Genomic DNA, 21,338 nt, shown 5'->3' with positions numbered 1-21,338 from the left:
AACTTATAAATACAAGTGAGACACCATTTTGCACTCAGTTGATTATCAACTAGCAGAGAGAGCAGACGTAATAAGCTGACCCTCTGTCACCTGCACTGCGACCTCCTCAGAGAGAGCACGGAATTCACAACAGAGCAAGTACTAGTAAGTTATTAATATATATGTAAACGATAGTTTTTAGAAAAATATATTTTCTTAAACCACAAAAAATATTTTTTCACTTAATAATAAAAACTTAAGAAATGAACTGTTCCCAATATATTATCAATAAAATAAAACTCAAAATTAAAACAAGTAATTTATTATCCTCAACCAGAAAATCGGAAGATTTTTACATTCAACAGCAGCTGAACCTATTTGGACATCCCCACCACGTAAACGACTGACAAACTCAATTGTTTAGGTAAATGTTATTTTTGTGTCATGGTTTTACTTGTAAAATTTATTTATAAAAATTTCATAAAGTCATGTATGCCAATGGTGTTTTTTTTAAATACTCAATCACACCGCATAAAAATCAAAATTTTCTTTTTATAACCAACGTTGACAAAGGAACAATTTTTTTTTTTTTTTTTCTCCACCAGTGAACATCTTTTCACAAAAACCTTTTAACCTCCAGCAAACATCAGGATAAAGGCACGATAACAAAATACCTACTAGAAAAGGTATGTTTTCTTTCCCATTTTATTATAACGATACATTAGAAATCCTTTCTTTTGCAATTATTCCTCCTGTCTCGTACCTAATTTGAAAACTAATGGATAGTTTTGAGAAACAATATTCAATTTCTTCTGTACCAAAGAGCACCATCAGTGATATTTTTGTGTAGGGTAGGGGTACATATCTATATTTCTACTACAGTAATGTGTTTTAATTAGGACAGTATCATGTAGTACTAGTTATATTGTATGTCTGTTTAATTTTAAAAAAACTCAAGTACTACATTTCTACCCACCGTTAATTATCTTTTTTTCGCCTTTTTTCCAGAACAGAAAAGATTTTTTTTCTCAAAACTAAAAGTTTGAGCCAACAAAGAAAAACATCCTCTTCCACCTCATCCACAAAAGCAAATTCTCAAAAACAAGGTATTTTTTTACAGCACGGATTCTTTACCTACAAAATATTTGACTAACTATCACATAGCTAAATTTCAAAGAAATAATCAATGTAATTATGATTACATTTTCAAATTTTAGATTTATATTTCATGTCTAAAGAATGTATTTTTCATTACGGAAATAGTTATGTGCAGCAACTTATATCACATGTGCAATTTTTGTGGAATAATTTAACTAAACACATTTCTCAACATCGTTCTGTTTTCAAAGTTTTTTCTTTTTTCACTTTTCCAGACATTTATTTATCCATTCCCCAACAAATCACCTCAAAAGTGTCTACACAAACCGACTCAGCAATACCACTGAACAGGAGTCTGCCACAAAACCAAATCGGAAAAAAAGGTAATTTAGACAAACATTGTAAGTTGCATCAATTTTTAAAATGTACCATGCTGTAGAGGTAACAATTTACTTTTCCAAAATCTGGAAGGTGCAGCAGTAGGGTAAGTATTGGATAGTGTAGGGGTATTAATTTACTATTCTAACTCCAGGGGGTGCAACAGTAGGGTAAGTGTTGGATAGTGTAGGGGTATTAATTTACTATTCTAACTCCAGGAAGGTGCAGCAGTAGGGTAAGTGTTGGATAGTGTAGGAGTATTAATTTACTATTCTAACTCCAGGAAGGTGCATCAGTAGGGAAAGTGTTGGATAGTGTAGGGGTAACAATTTACTATTCTAACTCCAGGAAGGTGCTGCAGTAGGGAAAGTGTGGGATAGTGTAGGGGTATCAATTTACTATTCTAACTCCAGGAAGGTGCTGCAGTAGGGAAAGTGTGGGATAGTGTAGGGGTATCAATTTACTATTCTAACTTCAGGAAGGTGCATCAGTAGGGAATGTGTCGGATAGTGTAGGGGTAACAATTTACTATTCTAACTCCAGGAAGGTGCTGCAGTAGGGAATGTGTCGGATAGTGTAGGGGTAACAATTTACTATTCTAACTCCAGTAAGGTGCATCAGTAGGGAAAGTGTGGGATAGTGTAGGGGTATTAATTTACTATTCTAACTCCAGGAAGGTGCTGCAGTAGGGAAAGTGTGGGATAGTGTAGGGGTATCAATTTACTATTCTAACTCCAGGAAGGTGCTGCAGTAGGGAAAGTGTGGGATAGTGTAGGGGTATCAATTTACTATTCTAACTCCAGGAAGGTGCTGCAGTAGGGAAAGTGTTGGATAGTGTAGGGGTATCAATTTACTATTCTAACTCCAGGAAGGTGCATCAGTAGGGAAAGTGTTGGATAGTGTAGGGGTATCAATTTTCTATTCTAACTCCAGGAAGGTGCATCAGTAGGGTAAGTGTTGGATAGTGTAGGGGTAACAATTTACTATTCTAACTCCAGAAAGGTGCATCAGTAGGGAAAGTGTGGGATAGTGTAGGGGTATTAATTTACTATTCTAACTCCAGGAAGGTGCATCAGTAGTGAAAGTGTTGGATAGTGTAGGGGTATCAATTTACTATTCTAACTCCAGGATGGTGCAGCAGTAGGGTAAGTGTTGGATAGTGTAGGGGTATTAATTTACTATTCTAACTCCAGGAAGGTGCATCAGTAGGGAAAGTGTGGGATAGTGTAGGGGTATCAATTTACTATTCTAACTCCAGGAAGGTGCTGCAGTAGGGAAAGTGTTGGATAGTGTAGGGATATCAATTTACTATTCTAACTCCAGGAAGGTGCATCAGTAGGGAAAGTGTTGGATAGTGTAGGGGTATTAATTTACTATTCTAACTCCAGGAAGGTGCATCAGTAGGGAAAGTGTTGGATAGTGTAGGGGTATCAATTTACTATTCTAACTCCAGGATGGTGCAGCAGTAGGGTAAGTGTTGGATAGTGTAGGGGTATTAATTTACTATTCTAACTCCAGGAAGGTGCATCAGTAGGGAAAGTGTGGGATAGTGTAGGGGTATCAATTTACTATTCTAACTCCAGGAAGGTGCTGCAGTAGGGAAAGTGTTGGATAGTGTAGGGATATCAATTTACTATTCTAACTCCAGGAAGGTGCATCAGTAGGGAAAGTGTTGGATAGTGTAGGGGTATCAATTTACTATTCTAACTCCAGGAAGGTGCAGCAGTAGGGTAAGTGTTGGATAGTGTAGGGGTAACAATGTGCTATTCTTACTCCATGAAGATGCATCAGTAGGCAAAATAAAGGATTGAGTACATGTTATGTTTTGAATACAAATATTAATAAATATCTAGCTAAATGTTTTATCTTTTCTCCTTTTTTCAGATAATGTCTAGCCTTGGAGCAGCCAACTTCGTTAAATCCAGGAAGGGCAAAAATCTGTTAAACCATGGTGGATACATATATAGTAAGGAAAGAATAAGTTTAACTAGAAATCATTGGAGGTGCGTGCAATACTACACTACCCATTGCAGTGGCAGAGCGGTTACTGTTGATAATTTGGTTGTGAAAACCACAGAACATAACCACTCTGCCTCTGCAATGGATGTAGAAATCAGAGAGACAATTAATGAGATGAAAGCTATTGCAAGCACCTCCAATGATTCTACAGGATCCATTTTAAGGGAGGTTGCACAGCATGTCCCCAGTCATGTTGCTAGCAACATGCCTATAATACCCAATTTGAGAAGAATTATTCAGAGACAAAAGCAGGCAAGTAATATTCAATTGTCTACACCACATACATTCTCTGACATTAGAATTCCTCATGATCTTTCTATTTCTTTTTCTGATGAACCTTTCCTTCTGCATGACAACGAAAACCCTCAGAAGCGTATTTTAATTTTTAGTACCCCCCGTAACCTTGCTAAGTTAGAAAGTAGTGAAATTTGGATGATGGATGGGACGTTTAAAAGTACACCCCATCCTTTCACTCAAATTTACACTATACATGCTAAGATTAACAATAGTGTAATTCCCTTAGTGTATAGTTTGCTACCTGATAAGACTTCTGCAACATACACTGAACTTTTATCAGTGATTAAAAGCAAAACATCTGCAAGTCCTCGAAAAATAATAATCGATTTCGAATTGAGCATGATCAATGTGATCACCAAAACGTACACGGATACCCAAATTCAGGGATGTTTTTTCCATTTTTCGCAGGCATTTTGGCGTAAACTACAAAAAACATCCCTAGTTGCAGAATATTCTCGGGATAGCAAATTACAGTTTGAACTAAAAAAATTAACTGCACTTTGTTTTGTTCCTCCCGAAAGTGTGGACGAGTACTACACTGCAATTATAGAATCTGTTTATTATACGAGTAACGAGGAAAAATTGGCACCCATTCTAAATTATTTTGAGGACACATGGATTGGACACCTAAGCAGATCGGGTCGCAGGAGGAAGCCACGATTCCATGTGGAGTGGTGGAACTGCTACACGAGTTGTTTAGAGGGAGAGGCCAAAACAAACAATGCCATTGAGGGGTGGCATAACTCCTTCAATCATACAATTGGAAAACCACATCCGAACTTCTACTCATTTTTGGAAACTTTGAAGAAGGAGCAAAGTTTCCAAGAAATGAGATTAGCACAAACACTCGCAGGTAGTCTAAACCCACGAGTAACAGTCAAAACAAGGGAAATGTCTGAGAGACTATTGGCAATTCTACAACAGTTTTCGTTGTGTGTGGCTATAGACTACCTCGAAAATCTTTCTAACATTCTTTCTTTTTAAAACAATGAATTTGCTTACTTTCCTGCTTTGCTAAAAATTATAGTAATTACAATGATTCAATTGGCATACAAAGATTTTTTTTAAAAAATTTTTTTCAAATTAATAAGTCGGGTTTTTTCCATTTTTTCAAACAAATCTTCATTTCATCAAAACTAAACCAATGTTGAAAAATTTTACTGTTCCATAGTATTCGAACCATTTATCATTATCGGTACGCCATTTTTCAAATTATCGAAAAAATCCAATTTAAATTCCGTCAAAACCAATCACCAAAACTCAATCCGAACTATAAAATAGAAATTAAACCATATTCCTTAATACACATTGCAGCTGAATTTTCATTTGTATTTCAAAATAAGATTTACAAAATATTAAAGTACGCACAATTTTTTTACCAAGAAATGAAGATCGACAGTACATCTTTATCTTCGGAAACAAAGAAATCAACTGTCTAAACCGTAACTTTTTATTTAGAAAGAGTTACATACTTTTTTAAAATAACTAACTTACTTTCAGCGACCCGACATAGGCATGTATTAATGACATTAATGTGGACATGTTTAACAACTTTTAAAACATCTATTAGTTTTCCAGCAACCTCCCCTTATTCTTTCCTTACTATATATGTATCCCTTAAAAAGTTTTAATCTAGAATATCAACAGAAAATATTTCCTACCTGGACGCAGATCAGCTTCCTGCTGCTTCCTCCTCCGATGCTCTGCAAAATGGCGTATTACGTCGACGCACACGTCCTTACGTCATCGCGTGCTTCTCTATTTATGGCGGACTACTTTTTTACATTCAACTGTAATTAAATGTTAATATATGTAAATAAAATATTTATATTTTGTTTAAAAAATGAAACTTACTTTGAAAAATTAATGAAAAATATGTTTAATTTTTTCATGTTTTTTAAATCAAATAAAATAGTGAAATAAATATTTGTTTCCTATCATTATTTTTAATTAAGTTTTTAAATCTCCAATATTGTATTTTAATAACTGTAAAATTACTTAATATGTTCCTTACCTTGGCTCTATTGCCTTTTCCTTTCAAAACTTCCTCTTACTTCACTTTCTGTACCTTCTTTTCTTGTTCCGCGGGCTGTATATGCTGAGGCTGCCAAAATAAATAAAGGACAAACACGCTCATAGACTTCAATGGAAAACCGTGGGAAATAAATTTAAAAAGTAAGTTATAATTGTTATTTCTGATTTCTAAATTTTAAAAATGTTAAATTGGTATAATTATTACTGTAAATATTTTTTAATGTAGATTTTAATATTTTAAATATATTATTAATTTATTTATATAATAAATTAATCAAAAATACACTTCCATTTATTTATAAAAGGACACTTTCTTTTAAACATATAAATACTCTTGTCTTTTCATATGTGATAAAAATACTCTAGTATTTAAAAATAGGTACTCAATCATTTTTCTATATATTTAAATATTATATACTCTTTAATGTTTAAGAAAACTTATTTTTAAGTAGATAAATACTCAACATTTAAAATAAGTTTTTATTAAGTATCTATTTTTTATATTTTAAAACACTAAACTAAATGTTCAAGTATTAAATTTTAAAAAATCAAGTATTAATCATTTCTACATAATAAAATACACATGCATTAATATTTTGATTATCTACTCACTTTTTTGAAACTACTATAGAAACTTAAAATACTAAACTATTATTTTATCACCAAACAAACCAAACTTTTCTACCAGGCACAATACTCAAGTATTATTATTTTTATAAAATACTCACTTTTTTCAAATAAATATTGCATTTTTTTAAAAATTTTAAATACTCAAGTATTTTTTTTACTGCTAACCAACCAAACTTTTCTACCAGAAAAAATACACAAGTAATAATTTTTTTATTAACTACTGCCCTTTTTTTAATTAGAATTGCTATATTAAAAAAAAAAAAAAAAATACTCAAGTATTAATTTTAATGCTACCCAACTAATAATATTTAGATAAATATTTTGCAAAAAAAAAATGCGTTGTAATAGTATATGCGTTGTAAAAGTACTTACATTATAATATCTTGCGTTGTAAACACATGCATTGTAAATACATGCGTTGTAAAAACATTTCCACCAAATGCGTTGTAAAGGTATATGCGTTGTAAAGGTACTTACCATATAATGGAACGCGTTGTAAAAGCATGCGTTGTAAAAGTTTTAGCGTTGTAAAAAATGCGTTGTAATAGCACAGCGTTGTAAAAGTTGCGTTGTAAAGGTAGTTCCCCCTCTACAACTCTCTACCACTCTCTACTATTCTACTACTCACTCTCTACTACTCTCTATCTACTACTCACTCTCTACTACTCACCCTACTACTCTCTACTACTCTCTCTCTACTACTCACTCTCTACTACTCACTCTCTACTACTCACTCTCTACTACTCACTCTCTACTACTCTCTACTGCTCACTCTCCACTACTCACTGTCTACTACTCGCTCTTAACTACTCTTTACTACTCTCTCTAATTCTCACTCTCTACTACTCTCTCTACTACTCACTGTCTACTACACACTCTCTACTACTTGCTCTATACTACTCGCTCTCTACTACTCTCTACTACTCACTCTCTACTATTCTCTACTACTCACTCTACTACTCACTCTCTACTACTCTCTACTACTCACTCTCTACTACTCCACTACTCTATACTACTCACTCTCTACTACTCCACTACTCTGTACTACTCACTCTCTACTACTCACTCTCTACTACTCACTCTCTACTACTCCACTATTCTGTACTGCTCACTCTCTTCTACTCACTCTCTACTACTCACTCTCTACTATTCTGCTACTCTCTACTACTCTCTCTCTACTACTCACTCTCTACTACTCACTCTCTACTACTCTCTACTACTCACTCTCTACTACTCTCTACTACTCACTCTCTACTACTCGCTCTCAACTACTCTTCACTCCTCACTCTACTACTCACTCTCTGCTACTCTACTACTCTCTGCTACTCTCTCTACTTCTCACTCTCTACTACTCTCTCTACTACTCACAATCTACTACTCTCTACTATTCACTCTCTACTACTCACTCTCTACTACATGCTCTCTACTACTTGCTCTCTACTACTCCACTACTCTCTACTACTCTCTCTCTACTACTCACTCTCTACTACTCACTCTCTACTACTCTCTACTACTCTCTCTCTACTACTCACTCTCTACTACTCACTCTCTACTACTCTCTACTACTCACTCTCTACTACTCACTGTCTACTACTCACTCTCTACTACTCTGCTACTCTCTACTACTACTCACTCTCTACTACTCACTCTCTACTACTCTCTACTACTCACTCTCTACTACTCGCTCTCAACTACTCTTCACTCCTCACTCTACTAGTCACTCTCTGCTACTCTACTACTCTCTCTACTTCTCACTCTCTACTACTCTCTCTACTATTCACAATCTACTACTCTCTACTATTCACTCTCTACTACTCACTCTCTACTACATGCTCTCTACTACTTGCTCTCTACTACTCGCTCTCTACTACTCTTTACTACTCACTCTACTACTCACTCTCTACTACTCTCTACTACTGACTCTCTACTACTCCACTACTCTCTACTACTCTCTCTCTACTACTCACTCTCTACTACTCACTCTCTACTACTCACTCTATACTACCTCTCTACTACTCACTCTCTACTACTCTCTACTACTCACTCTCTACTACTCACTCTCTACTACTCTCCCTCTACTACTCTCTACTACTCTCTACTACTCACTCTCTACTACTCACTCTACTAATCACTCTACTACTCACTCTCTACTACTCACTCTCTACTACTCTCTACTACTCACTCTCTACTACTCTCTACTACTCACTCTGCTACTCACTCTACTACTCTCTACTACTCTCTCTCTGCTACTTACTCTCTACTACTCACTTTCTACTACTCTCTACTACTCTCTCTACTACTCACTCTCTACTACTCTCTACTACTCACTCCCCTCTACTCTACTACTCTCTACTACTCACTCTCTGCTACTCACTCTCTGCTACTCTCTCTACTACTCTCTACTACTCCCTCTCTACTCTCCATTACTCACTCTCTACCTCTCTCTCTACTACTCTCTACCTCTCTACCTCTACACCTCTACCTCTACACCTCTACCTCTCTACACCTCTCTCTACACGCATGCATATGCACATATATATATATGCATATATATGCATATGCATTTATATATATGTATGTGTATATATATATATACATACCTATGTAAACATATATATAATCTACATATCTATATAAATACAAATATAAATGCATGCATACTTATACATATATGCATACATATGCATGTTATGTACATGAAAGTTTGAAAAACACTAATACAAGCAAAGCTAAAAAGCCGCCTAATTACAAACAGAAATGCTTTAAATTCAACGAGGGCGAGACCTATTGCATTTTCAATGCTTGTTTACTTTGGTTCCATCAAGAAGGCATTCAGATGTGTCACACATTTGCCATAAATTCTGAATTTTAGCACTCTAGTTGCTCACTAGATCACTGTAGTAAAGCTACTGCTCACCAGGGAAGTCTGCTGCTGGTATTCAAAGTGCATGTTTCAGTCTGCATGTCAGACTTTTTTAATGAAATAGAAGAGGATTTGAGAAGTCAAAATGTGCCCTCATTTTTCTTTCTGCAGCACTAATCATAATTTATATGGCAAAATGAACCTCCTCATTTTGTTCCTTTGCAAATTAAATGTTTTAAGTGTTACCACTTTATTCCAATCAAGATGGCTTCAGGTGTGACATACGTTTGTCATAGGTAGGACTGTTAGCGTTCTAGTTGTTCTTTAGAACACTCTGGGAAGCTGCAGTAGAACACAAAGGAATCAACTGACAGTCTCTGCCCTTGTTGGATGTACATGTTTTACTGAGAATGTCAGACTTCATTCTCACATGACTGAGAAAGATAATGTGAATTTACAAAAAATATGCTCTCAGTTTAGCTTATAGATCACCTTCCAAACCTCTGTGGGAAAAGCATGAGAAAATAGTTCTCTCTTAAACATGATTCATGATATCCCAGCAGAAGGCTTTTTCACATGGTAAAATCACCTTAGAACACACCACAATTCCTAAAATGAGTATGGTACCATCAACAAATTATTTATAATGTAACTAAAGTCTTAAAACGTTCTATTAACTGCAATGCTTTTTAATGAGGTGCTATTATGTATATTGTCCCAAGATGGCTGCCAACACTTCTTGGAGGAAGTGCTGACAGCCAATCAGATCTCACGATGAGATTTGTGGTTAGGCTCCGCCCAGATATATATGTGATTTTACTTTTGATTTTCTCAGGAACTACTGAACGGATTTATACCATTTAACCAAAAGGCATGTCTCTGAACCAGGGGCTACCTTTTTGCCAAATTTGGTGTAATTCCGTTCAGCAGTTCGGGCTGTAGCTGCGACTAAAAGTCCCTATGGAAAATTGCATGGAGAAAACATGTTTTGGGACCCCCCTTTTTTCTCGGCCCCCACTTGACGAATCACCCCGAAACTTTCAGGATAGGAGCGGACCGGAGCGGGCCACGAGTTTTGAAGAATTTGCGACGATTCGTCAACCGGCGCCAAAGTTATTCCAAATAGAATGTTGCGGATTTCCTATGGATAATAGGTCCTAACTATAACTACCGGGCTTTGCGTCCGCCACGATACCCACCGCCATCTTAATATGACGGTGGGTAAATATCCTTACGATGGCAGAATGATCGCCATCATTCCGCCATCGTAATGAGCCCCTTAGATTTTTCACAAATCTAGAAAGATTCTAGAGCAAATTCACCTAGAAATTTGGTTACTATTGTACAAATAATTTAATAGAATTTCTAAACTAAATTCTTATTTTCACGGCCTAACTGACAAAGGCAAACTTTCAATTTTGTGTAAGTTTACATTTTTTTCGGTATTCACACTAAAAAGTAAATTTTACTAATAATAATTTTATGATTGCAGAGTCTCTGCTGTCCTAAAATCCCTATTAGTAAAATTAAACTTCTAGTTTGTGAATACCAAAAAAATAGTAAACTTGCACAAAAGTGTAAGTTCTCCTTTGTGAATCAGGCCTCCAGACTTTGTACATTCGAATGTGAGTAAAAAGAAAAGAAGCCCTGCTTCAAGACAATATAATCAAAGAAGTGCAAAACCTGTATGAGTCGTTTGAATTAATTATACATTTCTTGGTCAGTCTGTATTGTTACCTTTCATTTCTTTATCCGGATTCTCAGGGGGGAACTAATCTTAATTTTTATTGTTTGATCATTATTTTGCTCTTACGGAGAGAATAGTAAATTTTGGGGTTTTGTTTCCCTTCCTATTATCTTGCTAAAGTGACCTCCCACTTGGAATGGTTAATAATATGGAATTTCATGCGAGATGCCTTTTTGGTAGTGGATTATACAGCCAGTTGGGTAAGGCATTCTGAATCCTCTATTTATGACTGAATGGTAGTTCAGATGAATGACGTTCCCAGATTCATGGACATGGCTGACACGCAACACCAGATCCATAATTGGATAATTTCTTTCATACAATCATAAAGGCGTTTATAAAAAAATTTACAAATCTTATTAAAATATCCAACATAGATTCAGCATGTCTAGCATTTCTCCATCTTGCTGACCTAAGTCTAGCCTGCTTCCTCCTCAGAGGTTTTGGCTTCTGATCTTTCATAGCCCTTTCCAAAGTGTTTTAAAGGTGTGCCATCATTTATCATTCAAACAAACAATAATTCATCTAATACCATATTTGAGAAATTATGTTCATGCTCTTCAGTGTGGTGTTTTTTATCGATACTGGATTAAGTCCTTACAGTCTATATTTATCACTTTGGGCAACTTTTGGACCTTTGCTGTTTCTATTTTAAATAGAATGTTGCACTACCAATTGAATCAATAGCTGAGTACCGACTTTGCAGCAATCCTTCCCCTTTTTGATGTTTCCACATCATTGTGCCCGGATGATGTCTTGTTGAATCATGAAAGCCTGAAACACCGACAACTTTATACCAACTGAAAAAGATTTGGACTATTACAAACACATGTAAGCAAAAGAATCATTATGTGCTGCCTGCACAGTTCTAAGCACGTTTATGCCACATTGCACTTGAGACACTTTCCACTTATGTACTTTTTTGATGCTGCTTGAATCTAAAAAGCCATTAGATAAATAAGTATTTCTGACAAATCCTGGTCTTACTTATTTCTTTTTCTTCTGTTTGTTGAATATGTAATATAATTTCTCAAATCTGGTATTAAATGAGTTATTGTTTGTTTGAATGATACCGTTAGGACATTGTTTTCTTGTTACTAGTTATAGTTAGGTCCTCCTAAGGTTTATGGGTGACTCCTGTTGTATACATTGCTCTTTTACCTGCCTACCCCTGACACACAGATGGATTGATCTTCTGATCAAATTTCTACCACTGGATTTATCAACTTCCTTTTAACAAGTTGATTGGGCCATATCTAAATGGAGGATGATCCAACCCTCCCCTTCCCTTCAGCAACTACACTCTCCTTTCTTCTTCTCTGCCCACTTCCCCTCCTCATTCCTTTCCTAACCTCCTTTCCTCTGACTGTCTAGGGTTGTAGTAATATCAGTAGGTTATGCCTTATTTGCTTAAAAACAAGCTATTGAGGTTGATGCTATGGTTAGCATAGTAACTATAGGACATCTGTCACATCTAAGTAATGATATATGTGCATTGTTACCACAGATAATACATTATGAATATGAATGGTGGTGACATAATAACATCTCATCAATGATTGGATGCATTATTTAATACAGCAAACGGATAAAGTTTCATATAATTAAATTGTTCTCATCCAACAAAATAAGCACATTTCACATCCAGCTCAGCACCGATATGCCTTATAGTGTACTATCATGGTACTAACACCACTGCTTTCCAACAAAACAAGCAAAACATAAATATACAACACATTACATAAAATTTAACACTCTCCATATCCCTACAAAGTTAAGATATGCAATGTGGTTGGCAAAAACAAATGGCAGCTCTGAGGCAGTGATAACAACCTCACTATACTTCTGTATTTACCCAACTGGCATACAGCTTAGTGCAAACCTAGATGTAGAGCCATTACAACAAAGGCTCAGATGTACTAAAGCTTTGTGCTATTGCAAAGTTACACAAACCAACACAACTCTTGTAGGGGTATTTACTAACCACTGCAAGAGACATTCCAAGCTGGAAAGAGGCATTTTGCTCAGTGCAACCCCCCTTTTTGCTACTTTGCTTTGCTTTGTGTTGGGGAGGCACTAGTGTACAATCCTATTCAACTAGGCTTAAACACAGTTGTTCTTTTTGGTATCTTTTTGTAAGAAAAATATTTAAAAAAATTAACTAGCATTTATGCATTCAAAATGACAAGTGTACCTCACTAACCTCTTGTATCCTCTAAAGAAATATACAATTCAACAACTTTTAAAACAACCACTCTCACCCAATTCTATCATATTTCAACTATCTACGCATACTCTGGGGTTAATTTGTGCCTTTGGGCTGCACAGGTATTTACTTCTGGGGGCTGCTACACGTTGCCACCTCCTGCATTGTGTTGGTGCCTGTCTTAGCAGAGCAGCAGATTAGGTGTTCTCTTATTTTCAAGAAGCATAGAAATAAAAGAAGGACAACCAATATACTGATCAGGACTGGACAGGCCTTCTTTTCCACCTTAGCATTTTTCCAGTGTGCTAGAGACCCTAAAGTCTGGTTTTGAAAGTGCAGGGCCTCTCCACTTTCCCCATCTCCTTGAGTGCAATAGGCACTGGAAGCTTCAAGAGAGAATGAGAAAGAAAGCAAGGAGGAATGTAGAGAGAATGTGATCATAGAGAGAGAAGAGAAAGCTAAAGAAAGAATGGGTGAATTAAAGAGAACACGTGAGGAGATGAAGGGAGCTAGTTTGACATTTTTTGCCAGAGCAGATTTTAGTTTCCCAGTCGGGCCCTGATAGTGAGCTTTCAGTATTTCAGTATATTGGCACCCCTTCTGCTTTCCATGAACCATAGGGAAAATGAAATTAGGACTGTTTCTCTCGCTGCATCTCCCTGCCTTGTTAAGGGCATGAATAAGTGGGAGGGGGCAACAGGGGAAACGGGGTGTCAGTGGTCAGTTCTTAATTGCAAAGGAATATAGCCTTAGAGCCCGATGTTGCAGGCTCTACTGACCATTAAAGGCAGTATCCAGTGTTAAAGGGGGTGACAAAGATTTGCACTTTTATATGGTGATGTTCACAAGTTTAATTTTGTTGTGTGATTTTAACTATATGAAAACAATATCTTGAAAATATTTTTCAAATTTAAAAAGTTTTGTTCACTATGTCTGTATTGTTAATTGCAGCCCTTAAAAAGCCCACAAGGGTGAAACGCGTTTGCTGTTTTGTATTTACTGATGAACAAAAGAATCTGCAAAATCATTTAGTTGAAAGACTGGCCATTGCCATTCTCCGACGTCTGTGGGATTTGAACCAGACTAACAATTTGTTACTTTTATAACAATTCCTCTCTCATTCTGTGTATTTACATTATTACACTCTACACCGCTCCGTTCTATTGCACTACGGTTTACGCCACCCCACTGTGTGCCCCTCCAGTCTATGCTACTCCACTGTACTCAACTCCACTCTACGACACTACTCTCTATCCTGTTGTACTCTATGCCACTCTACTGTACGCCACTCCACTCTACGCCACTCCACTCTGTCACTCCATTCCACTCTATGCTAGTACACTCTACACTATTCCACTGTATGACACTCCATTTTATGCCACTGTACTCCATGGTATTCCGCTATATGCCACTTCGCTCTATGTCACTACTCTGTATGTGAGAAAACTCAACATTATTCCACTCTACACCATTCCACTGTTCACTACTCCACTGTATGACACTCCACTTTGCGCCACTGCTCTCTACACCACTACACTCTATGCTATTCCACTGTACGCCTCTCCACACTACAACACTCCATGGTACGGCACTCCACAGTACTCTATTACACTGTACACCACTACAGTCAAGCACTCTACACACTATATCTACGGTTTTCCACTCTACAACACTCCACTCTACGCCACTGCACAATATCCCACTTCAGCCTGCATTGTCCTACTGTACACCACTAGATTGTACCTCACTCCACTGTACGCCACTCCACTGTACTCCACTCCACTGTACGCTATTCCATTCTACGCCACTCCACTCACGGCACTTCAGTGTATACTGAACACGGTGTGCCAATCCACTCTACAGTATTCGACCGTGCACCACTGCACTGTACATCACTAGGCTCTATGCTAATCCACTCTACACCACTCCACTCTACCCTGTTCCACTGTACACCAGTCCAATCTAAAACACTCCACTCTATGTATTTTCACTGTGAACTACTCCACTCTATGCTATTCCACTGTATGCCGCTCCACCGTACGATATTCTAGTATACGCCACTCCTCTGTATACTGCTACACAGTACACCAGTCCTGTCTGCACTGTACATAACTAGGCTCTATGCCAATTCACTCTACTCTGCTCCACTCTACACTGTTCCACTGTATGCCAGTCCACTCTAAAACACTCCACACTATGCCTTTGTACTGTACACCACTCCACTCTATGCTATTCCACTCTATGCTGCTCCACTGTACGACACTCAATTGCACGCTACTACATGATACACCAGTCCAGTCTACACTATTCCACTGTATGCAACTCCACTGAACAACACTCCACTCCATTCCATGCTATCCCATTCTTTGCCACTCTGCTTTTTAGGAGCAGGCAGTGGCTCTATGGACCATTGCATGCTCCTGAAAAATGAAAAGAAAACTTTTCATCTTTCTTTTTTAAACACAACCTGTTTTCCTTTAAGGAAAAAGGGCTGCATTTAAAAATAATAATAATTGCTTTATATAAAAATAATCACATTCATGGTGGTCTGCTGCCCCAGCAGGCCACCATCCCCGTGATTTTTAGAGATTCCTAATATGTCGCAAATTGCAACCTGCCTTATTAATATTAATGAGGTAGGTCGATTTGCAACCCATTATGAAATGCTAAATGAAACTCATGAAGTTTCATATTTTCAAATAGCAATTACCTAATTGCGAATTGCAGAGAATCACAATTAGGTAATCACTATTTGAAGTAATGATACATGTGGCCCCATCTGATTAAAATGGTTGCAGTTTCTGGTGGTCTGCTCATTCCCCCTCCCAATCAGCTACTCACTGAAAGACTTCTCTCCCCACAGTTTCTGCAGAACACTGAGCGCCATGACACAAATAGACTGTAGAATTAGAAAACATTTATTGTGAATGAAACTTTCCATTGTGTACTGTTGTATCATTTTGAAGGATTTCTGCTGGAAGTTTTGATGCAGGCTAGCAGAGGAACAGAATCCTATGAGCTATTGTTAGGAAATGTATAATGTTGGGTTATACATCTTCATAGTACAGTTGCTGAGGTAGGAAATGGAAGATTTTCCTTACCTTAAGAAATGGGTTAGTGTTAAGAGCCTTTCAGATTTCTGAAATTGCTTTTGATTTGCCAAGACGACCTAACCATAATCAGTTGCAGTTTAGCTAATTAATTTGCATGAGTTGGGTAGAAAATCCCCTGGTTTTGAAGGATCAGGGTGACTTTGTTTATCTCTTGAGACTCTGTCTGAATATTTTGAGATTTTCTGGCTCACTTAGTATGCTGTCAGTACTCTTTATGAGTTTGACACTTAAAACGTTAAAACATTTCTATTGACTAACTAGGGTTTCCATTATGATTTATGATTCTGGCAGTGAATTCCAGAGAATTGGGAATCACCCCTCCTCATCTATTGTTCTATTGATTACTGAAAGTGGGCGATCCCTTTTCATGATTATGGCTAGTCCTCCGTATTTTGAAGAGGCTGACATTGAACAGAATACCGCGAATACTCTGTACCTCATCTGCCGTTGCTTCCCTCTCTGTAAAGGAGTCTCTAAAGGAAAATATTATCGTTTTGAGTAAGTAATAGCAACCTCAAAAAGACTCCTCCTTTCACCTGGGAATTTAAGCCCTTCATTTTCATTGAAACTATTTTCTGTTAAGGGGTGTGATGCCTCTCAGACAGGGCTTTGTAATGATTTGTTGCCCATTGTCAATGGTTGAGCTACACGCTTCTATGTATCAACAACTTGTGAACAGTGCAATTTCCAGTGAGTACCTTGGAGTTCCTTTGTTCCTATTCTTCTTACCTTAGATCTAATTAGAACAAATCAACAAAAAACAACAGAAATCCATGGCAAATGTGTGTTCCACATGTTAAGGAGTGTTTCAGAGTCTTCCAGCAGTTTGCCCTTCTCCTTATCCTATCCCACAAACTGGGGCTATGAAAGAGATGTAGCCCAATAAAGAAAGAGGTTACACTGATGGGGAGAGTTGCAGAGCTGTTAACCCCTCCTCCCACATTATAACCAAGTTGAAAAAAAGAAACCAAGTCCTTCTTGTAGTCAGACCTAAGTGGTAATCGCCCACCACCTTTGAAGTCTTGCATCACCCCTCCACAAGACCACTCAGCGGTATCCAACTTCACCCCTATATCAGATCCTTAAAGAACCAACAGTTACTTTTACATCAGCTCATTCTGCTTGAAACTTGGAAAACTGTCCCATGACTTGTTTGCACCTCGCTCACCATAACAAATATGGATACCTTTGATCCACTCTGATCCCATTTTGGTCTCTCAAAGACTTGGTTTTCTCTTCATCTGCTCTGTACACTTGATCCCTACTACATCCTCTCTTACCTCCAAATTAAGGTTCCATTCTAGGAGTTTTCTGTTGAGTAGATAGTACAAGGTGCCGTGGGTCCATCATTTCTGTTCTCAAAGTGGTGTGCAGTGTGTCCCCATTGAAAAGCGATTCCAAAGGCTTATGCCCACCTATACAGACCTTCTTAGCTAGGAAGTTTAACAGTTGCTAGTTTAAAGACCTGATATCTCTGTAAAGTGACTGATGAGACATTTTGGAAGATAGCACAAGAGAAATTCAAGGATATTTTGTGCTTCTCCTTGCCCTCCTGAAGCATTTTCTCCTTTTAGGTCCAGTGATGAAATTTAGCTAGGTTGTCACGTGAAATAATGATTTGTTGAAAGCACCCACCCTATGTATTATGACAAGCTGAATCTCTTCATGGCCATCACTCCCATAAGAGTGAAGAACATCCCCACAGTTAATGCTTTCAGGCCGAGGAGTCAGTGCTTGTTTTCCTAAGTTACTTAACTATGTAATTTTGAGATGTGGAATGAAAGTGCCCAACTAAACCAGTCACTGGTGTAATATTATCCAGATTATCCCATATCAAGCTATTCTTTTTCTTAGAACTAATATGGGCTCCGATCGTTACAATTTTATCATGAAAGTACTAAGAAAGTTGAAAATAGGCCATGAGAAAAAAAGAACGCTCTCTTCTCTCATTTTAGTGGTGGCTAGTTTTCTAGCAATTTCAAAGATTTCTTTGGTGGGATGAGACTCATTAGTTATTCTGGAGGCATAAAATGTGCCATTAGACTGCGTTCTTCTCCATCTTGAAGCCCATACTCCATTGTTTTTACGCTTTTTTCAGATTTTCACCATTCTTAACTTCTCATTAAACCTAGGTCCATTAGGACTATGATTACGACTCTTCATTCCTTTAATTGGAGCAACAGAACCAAAAACAGACATTATCCAACTGTAGAAGCCTGGTGTTGAGGAACCAATGCCAACCACAAAGCATATATCTGTTTTAAATAAGGTATCTAAAAAGGTACAACTACAAATCTTAGAGAAAGATTTGCGCTAACACAATTTACTTTTATAATTTCCTTTGTCATAGAGAGGAATGTGGATATTAAAAGGAATGCAGTAAAGATGTTGCCATTGAATGGGACACCCTTGAAATACCATATTATTTTTTGCATAAGCAAAAACACCATCCAACGTGCATCTCACCCTAGCAGTGGATCCAATGAGAAGTTGTATCAGACTAAGTAAGGCATAACTATCGCTAACTTACAATACGACCGCCCTCAATGCGGTTGCAATGTGTATGCTTTGTATTGTGACATGTGCTGCGGGCTGCAAGCAGATACAGCAGTACAAAAATTACACATTTTGCATATCCCTGCACTATGTGGCAGGCAACATGTAGTGCCTGCCATATGTTGCGGGGATATATAAGGGGAACCACAGGTGCCCCCCAGAACCTAAGGCTGAGGGTCAGGAGGGGAAGGGGGCCCACTAGGGGTCCCCAAAGTCACGTTCGGCCTGCTTTTTCATGGCGGGTTAACCACCAAGAAACGACCGGGGGAAAGGGACATTGTAATCTCTACGACGGTGCCTGAGCAGGCATCACCACTGTTGTAGGGATTCAAGTCCCTCCGATGCCCTTGAGGCCGTCATATGCGTGGCAGTCAGTCTTTCTGACCGCCAACCATCCGCCCGCCATTGTAATGTGGCGGTAGGACCGTCACGGTCCGATGGCAGTGAGACTGCCGCCGATGGGCTGACAGTGGTGGTCCAACCGCCCTCATAATCAGGCCCTAAGTTTCTGTCAGGAAGACTAGGTCCCATTCTAGCTCCAAGAAGCGCTCTCAAAGTTCAGTACAATTCTCAACCATGGACCAGGCCTTGGAAAAAAGCTTAAATCTGGGCTATACCCCTATGCTGAATGTACTTTTAACCACTGAGACTGTCTCACATAAGACCTTTAATGATCCAAAGCATATATATAGCATAGTCTTTCTAAAGGATAAGCTTTGATCAATAATTAGAGTTATTCAATTGTTTCCTTAATTATTCTTGTACAAATAATGGTTGCACTGGTAATTGAATTTTCTATTCAGGCCCTGCATGGCATGTTTGATGTTTTCCATAATCCTTGAAAATTTGCTTTAGTGCCTGATCATATCTTGGTTTAGATTAATGAAGTTTCACACTAGTTGAATTTCATGCTGAGTGTAACAGTAGCAAAAGTGTTGGATTGCGGAGGGATAACATTTACTATTCCAACTCCAGTCAGTGCAACAGTGGGGAAGGTGTTGGATTGCAGAGGGGTAAAATTTAATATTCCCACTCCAGTCAGTCTAACAGTAGGGAAAGTGTTGGATTGCGGAGGGGTAACATTTACTATTCTCACTCCAATAAGTGCAACAGTATGGAAAATGTTGGATAGCAGAGGGGTAAAATGTACTATTCTCACTCCAATAAGTGCAACAGTAGGGAAAGTGTTGGATAGCGGAGGGGTTAAATTTACTATTCCAACTCCAGTCAGTACAACAGTAGGGAAAGTGTTGGAATGAAAAAGGGTAAAATGTACTAGTCCCACTCCAGTCAGTTGAACATTAAAAACAAACAAAATACAATTATTTTCAAAATAAAGTAAATAAAAACATGTATGTATGAATATGTTGGAAAATAAAATAACAATATATTTAATATTAAACATTTTTAAAAATATATTATACTGTTAAATACATATCACAAATACCTACAAATATTATTATAAATAAAATACAAAAATAATTTTCATACAAATAAATAATTTATACAATTATTTATTAGCAAAAACATTAATTATTACATACAGTTAGTTAAGTTGCTTCCCACCCTATAACACCACAAAACATACAACCTACACCTATGAAATTATTTACACTATTAATATAAATATTCATTAACAAACTAATTTAAATTAATTAAATATTAACTATTAATTAATTATAAATATTGTGCTTGACACAGTATACCTCAACAAAACACACAACACAACTAATTTTTGTAATTAATAATTAATATTAATTAAAAACATTAATTAATTGCTTACAATTAATTTACCTCCCACCCCATACCCCTACAAAACCCACAACCCACATCTAAAATTGAAACAAAATAAATGTATTTGCACAATTCACATAATTATCAATTAAACAAATATTAATACTCAAAAACCAAATTATAATTCCTTACAATTATTACACTTCCCACCCTTTGCCCCTATAATCCCCACAACCAGCACCTAAAATTAAACCTAAAATTTTTTATTACACAATCGAAGTTAATTTTCAATTAAATAACTAATAGTATTTAACAACTAATTATAAATTAATTAAAACTAATTTACTCCCCACCTTTTACCCCAATAAATCCAAAACCCACACCAAACAAACTGTAATTAAACAATTAAAATAAGAATCAATTAATTAATATTAATTATCAACTAATTATTTATTCATGAAAAATAAATGACTTCCCTCCCTTTACACCTATAAATTCCACAATCCACATAAAATTTACCCCCAAAATTAAATACAATTCACACTATTAAATATCAATTAAATACTAATAAATAAAACATAATCATTATTTTATTATAAATAAATTACTTTCCACCCTATTCCCCTATAAACCCACTAAGGAACTAAAGAACACTAAAATGAAATTGTAATTAAATAAAATACA

Source organism: Triturus cristatus, chromosome 3_2, assembly GCF_964204655.1.
Source record: "Triturus cristatus chromosome 3_2, aTriCri1.1, whole genome shotgun sequence".
Lineage (NCBI taxonomy): Eukaryota > Metazoa > Chordata > Amphibia > Caudata > Salamandridae > Triturus > Triturus cristatus.
The sequence above is the reverse complement of the archived record's forward strand: the minus strand, read 5'-3'. Positions refer to the sequence as shown.